Source organism: Chelonoidis abingdonii, chromosome 15 (assembly GCF_003597395.2).
Source record: "Chelonoidis abingdonii isolate Lonesome George chromosome 15, CheloAbing_2.0, whole genome shotgun sequence".
Taxonomy (NCBI): domain Eukaryota; kingdom Metazoa; phylum Chordata; order Testudines; family Testudinidae; genus Chelonoidis; species Chelonoidis abingdonii.
Genome location: NC_133783.1, coordinates 33,711,441 through 33,717,840, shown reverse-complemented (window position 1 = coordinate 33,717,840; position 6,400 = coordinate 33,711,441).

Here is a 6,400-nt window from a genome sequence, read left to right as displayed (position 1 = left end):
ATACATGTAATCACAACCACATGATAAAGATACTGCAACCCTATAACTGGTCCTATGCAGACAGACCCTTGCATTCACGTGGAGCTCCACTTGCTTAAATGGGACTCACACTGACATAAGTGTGGATCTAATTTCAGGATGGGGCTTTATATTGGGTACAGTTGGGAATTCTTGATTTTTGAATAATGTATGGAGTAATCAAAAGAATAAGTCTTGTTATGAAGGCTTTTGTGCTGCTCCAGTAGGAGAAGCAGATAACAGGTCATGTCAGACATGACAACATTGTTCTGTACAGTAAAAGAAAGCTAGGAGCACATCTTATTTTTCAGCAACAGAGAGTCTTATGGCACCTTTAAGACTAACAGATGTATTGGAGCATAAGCTTTCGTGGGTGAATACCCACTTCGTCAGATGTATCACACACGAAAGCTTATGCTCCAATACATCTGTTAGTCTTAAAGGTGCCACAAGACTCTCCATTGCTTTTTACAGATCCAGACTAACACTGCTACCCCCCTGATACTTATTTTTCAATTAACATCTTTTCTGTAGCTGAAGTTCAACACATCATTTGCATAAATTCCTTTGTAATTTTATCACTGTCAAGTCTTTTTAGTGTGTTTGCAATTATTTAATCTTCAGCAAGTTTCTCCAGTCCTCTGAATGTGGTTAACTGAAGACATTTTTCTGCTATCCTGCACTAAAGTTCAGGAAAAGATATTGTCTAGAATTGGGGAAGTTTTAAATGTAATGGGACAAACTCAAAGTGTGTGTAAGCAGGTGCAATTCCACCTAAGTTACCAATCTGCTCTCAAAATCTATTAAAGATTACAGATAATGTAATCGTATGTAAATATATCATGTGTCTAATCTGTGAGACACTAGTGTCCAGATCCTATTGTTGAAGAGCATTGGAAGAACGCAGGAAAGGAATACAAAAATCATTTTAAATCACATTTGTGGTCTCCAACTATTAGGCCAAACTATATCAGGCCAGTTCCTCTTGGGCCATTCCCACAGCAAAGGCACCATTCTGGCAACTCGAGATCACTGGAGCATAAAGGCGTACCAACCACACCCCTTTTCCCCCAGCTACACCCAGTACAGTGGCCTTATTCCATCTAAGGATCCCACCAAACTGAAGAGACCCTCCAGGAACCATATCTGCAAGTTTTAGGGCAGTTTTGCATTGGAAAAGCTGTACAAAACTGCCCTAGCAATTTCTGGACTCTGGTCTTATACATCCCTACCTTAGATATAAATACTTATTTTTTTCATTGGTATTAATCTCATGCAACCCTATTGACTTTGGGTTTTATGAATGAATAATCAGCTGAATGTGAGCTCCCCATACGATGCTGTGGCCAGAAAAGCTAATATGATCCTGGATGCATAAGCTGGGGAATCTTGAGTAGGAGCGGAGAGGCTATTTTACCTCTGTATTTGGCACAGGCACAACCGCTGCTGGAATACTGTGCATAGCTGTGATGCACACAATTCAAGAAAGATGTTGTTAAATTGGAGAGGATTCAGGGAAGAGGCACAAGAATGATTAAAGGATTAGAAAACATGCCTTATTGTGATAGACTTAAGGAGCTCAATCTATTTAGCTTAAAAAAGAGAAGATTTAAGGGGTGACTTGTTTACAGTGTATAAGTATCTACACGGGGGACAAATTTAATAATGGACTCTTCAGGTCTAGCAGAGAAAGGTGTAACATGATCCAGAGCGGAAGCTGAAATTAGACAAATTCAGACTGGAAATAGTACATACTTTTTTTATTGGGAAGAGTAACCATTGGAACAGTTTACCAAAGGTCATAGTGGATTCTCTATCACTGACCATTTTTAAAATTCAGATTGGATGATTTTCTAAAATATATTCTCCAGGAATTATTTTGGGGAATTTCTATGGCCTGTGTTATCATCTAGTCAGACTTTCTGTATAACAATGGTCCCTTCTAGCCTTAGAATCTATGAATGTAACTCAGAGCAGAAGTTGACCCAGTACATGGAATCCCTTATGTGTAAACTTAAATATCAATGCTTTTATATGTTTGTTTTCAGGCTCAGACATGCAAAATCTATCTCCTCGTTTCTTGGTGTTGTTTGATACCTTGCAATAATGTGCCCATCATCAGGAATGTCTGTACCATTTTAAAATGTGATTTCCTGTAATGCTTTCCATGGAATATTCCTGGCATCAAACTGATTCCAGAAAAATGCCAAAGTATGGACATGTTCTTGTGTGGAAAGTTTCTCCAAAGAATGATCCTGAAATAATTACTTTAACGTATTAGAGTTTTTCCCCATTTTGTGGACTGCAAAAGGAACAATCTTAGTACAAGTAGTGCCACTTCCAAAGACCTGGCCAAGACTCACCTTGCACACAAATTAGTGAGAGCTGTTTTGATTTAGCTTTTATGGCACTGGAAAAAGTTGAATTCTAAGAATGACATTACTAATACTTGACTAGTGCTGACAGGTCAACAATAGTGTCAATTCTAGAAAATTGAGCCAAATTAACCTCTGTCATGACTCCATTGACTTCAGTGGAATTATACCAGTTGCAGATTTAGCCAGTGTATTTTAAGAAGTGCTATTTCATGGAGTGACTTAAAATGAATATATTTCAGGAAGTATAGGTATTAGTTTAGATATCCACAAGGAGTCATGTGGCCTTATATTTTAATTCCCATATTTAAAATATCAGAGCATACACATTTACGTACTGAATTTGTAGCATTTACAATAAGAAAACTGTGACTGGCAAACATGAGTTTCATGATATGAATGTCTCATTTAAATCACACAAACTAATCCTGCAAGTTGCCCTGCGTGGGTGGTCCACTGTGCACACACAGAGCCCAAAGGGGCACGGATTCACTCACACAGAGCAGCTTGCAGGATTAAAGCCACAGTCACATTCTCTTCCTTTACACCACTAGGAGGATTGACAAATATAGTTGAAAAGCAATCTTTAAGAATGAAGAAACACATTCATTTTGAAGAATATGCTCTCTCTTATCTTCTACACTTAAAAACAAGGTTTTCTACCTTAAACTAAAATAGTTTGATTTTAAAAGTCAGAAAAAATTCATTCTATCTAAACAATGTTACTTTAACAAGTTATGATATAATCTACTGAATGTGGTGGTAGCTGAATTTAAGTAGAAATGGACGTCTATACATCTGCTACTCAGTTTTATTGGCAGATAATGTAGCATTACCCACTCAGACATTGTGATCAGTACCCACAGTTGTGCTGTTAGAAGGCCGCATTTCAGGGAATTAAATGGCAAAGCCAGCCAGCTACATTCTCAGTGCTGTAGTGATGTAACTGTATTCTCAAGTTAGCACTTCCTGGAAAAATATGAAGGGCTTCTGGGAATTTACTGGTTCCCCTGTGTTTAGAGGAATTAGAGTTTGAAAGAGTACCAATGACACACCTAAATTCCAGTACACAGTAATTAGAAAACTAGAGGTATAGCTTAAGATGGTATTGGGTACCAATCTAATATGCTGTGTAGTCATGTTACTGATCTGATAGTCCCTTTAAAAAAAAAGTTACCTTTAATCAGGAACTGGTGATATGGGAGATTTTAGATGATATCTGAGAGTTTCGAGAAGTTAAGAGCTCAAGCCTATAACTGTTCTCTTAGGAAAAGCATTTTCTCTAACTACTCTGTTAAAAACTGGATTTCACAAGCCCTATATTTAGTTTGCTACTGTACAGAGACAGCATTTCATTGCACCACATACAGAATGGGGTACTTTTAGCACAGAACTCAGGACAGTTGAGCAATCCTTAAAGCGCAGCACAGTAGAATTTCAGTAGGCAGCTTTCCATGATGTATATTCCCACCTTCAAGAGACAGGGCACTTTAACTGTCTTTATGAACCTTTGCATGGAATTCCCATTGTTGTCAGTGGGAATTCTATGCAAAGAGTATACTGCTGTGTTTACACTATTTTGCTGAGACTTGCTTAAAAACAACGTAATTGCTGCTTCTTCCAACATAAAGGTGTTATTTCAAGCTGGCTGGTGTGGGCTGTGGTTTAACGGTTTATTGAGCTCCCTAACAGAAATGGCTGACAGACAGTAGGCAAATACCAAATGTACTTCAGAAGATAAGGAGGACAACTACTGAAGGTTATTAATGGATGCACCTAGAGATCAGTTTTCTTACATAACTATTGATCATTAATGCTGATGTCATTTTCATGTCTAAGACCTACAGTAAAATACCATCAGTAGTAGTATACCTACAACTCTTAGTTACTATCTTTAAATTTTAAAATGATGTACAGTTATAAAGGAATACATAAATAACCTCCCTTGTGTTGGGAGAGGTGTGGGGTGTGTGTGTGTGTGTGTATACAGACACACACACACATACACAATACCCGATTTACATCATGTAAATATTTATCTTTAGGTGATGTTAACTTGTGAGTTTCATGAATAGCATGGGAAATAAGATACAATGTATTACCCTCTCATTCTAGGGATTTTCAGCTAGAAGATATTCTACTATGCACTATTCCAATGAAGTGGGCTGTAGCCCATGAGAGCTTATGCTTAAATAAATGTCTTAGTCTCTAAGGTGCCACACATACTCCTGTTCTTTTTGCTGATACTGAGTAGCAGCCATGTTAGTCTGAAAACTATTCCCACAGAAATTCACCGATGAAAATCTTCTTGCTCTAAAGAAAATTAAATATAAAAATGGAAACAAGAAAGACTGTATTAGCGTGTCATTTCTATCTGTATTCTATTAACTTTTAAAGAGCATTTTCTTTTTCTCCTTTCTTGCCTTTTTCTCCGAATGGTTGATAAATACCATAAATCCAAGTATATTTGGGGATGGAAAATAATCATCACAGTTAGTGTGTAATATGCTTTGATATGTTCCTATGGGAAGCTAAATGTTTAAGTGTGTATTTGTGTCCTTTACAATTTATTGTATTAGTATTTAATGGAAAATAAAGACTATTTAAACCACATAAATAACAGAAGTCCTTAGATGGTTTTGGATGTTACAGAGAACAGCATCACGAACAATCAGAAATGTCCATTTGTATCTAGAATTCTAAAGCCAACACATGGAGAAAATTAGTCCATTGCTGAAAGTCAAGACGACTTTATCCCTCCATGTTACATGCCTGAGTGCTCTGCAAGGACGAGGCCCACACACACAGTGAGTTATTTGGCTTTAATGAAGGTAAAGTGACACATCCACAACGGGGACCCTGGGCGTTGCTGTCACTTAGGCGGGGAACCCAGCACCGAAGCTCAGCTCGGCCTGGGTCGGAAGTCAAAGGCGGACTGGGAGCACCAGCTATAATATACAACAACATACAAAGCAATCAACATATGCAAAAAGGGACTTTCCACAGGCTATGTCCGCCCTTTGCCTAAGGCCTATACAAACTGGTTCAACCAGTTAAAAGCAAGTTATAACTGGCATGCTGTGTCTCTTACAAGCACCGGCCACTTAGCAAGCAGGGCTTTCACAAGGCCGCCGAGAAAGCGGAGACACCCTAGCTAGGCCGTGACACAGTTTGCCAAAGTCCCCTACACTCCATTGTCAAGGAAAAGTCTGTTTTTTTAAGTTAGCAATGAACATTGCACTTATTAATACATTCCCACACTAATAAAATTTCCCTGAAACACAAATAATTCCCCAGCATTCTGAGAAATACAAAGGACACTAGGATATGTCTACACTACAGGATTAATTCCGATTTTACAGAACGTTGCTTGTTAGAACAGATGTAACTGAAGTCGAGTGCAACAGCACAGCTACACTAAGCACAATAATTTCGGGCGGTTGGTCAGTCCATGCATCACTCGAGGCCCTAGTGTCTACCTTCTGATTTCAGGTAGCTCTGCACGATGGGGTAGCTATCACAGTAATTCCTGCAGTCCGCCCCTACCTTGAAATGTCTGGGTTGAATGCCCAGTGCCTGATGGGCATAAAACATCGTGCAGTCGTTATGTGAGCACTGTCTCACCCCCACTGCAGCCCTAAAGCGAGCAGATCAACTGTTCGATGCCTTTTTTCACCTGGTGAACCTGTTGCAACCAACAGGAGGCACATGCACAGCAAGCATGGACCCCTGCCCAGACTCAAGACAGCAGATCATGGACCTGTAACGACACCCTCATGCATTAATCGGCAGTCTAACTGACTGAACCAGGACCTGCAAACCAGGTGAGGAGGTCCTTTCCCAAATACCAAGCAAAGCCCGTTCAGTGCTGCTTCTTTCCTGTTAACATGCAGCAGCAGAAACCACCCCCCCATCCAATTCTCTGGGATGATCGCTTTACCCCTCCCCCCACCGCGTGGCTGGTATCATTGAAGATCACTGCTAGCCAAACGCGAAAAAGCTCAGCG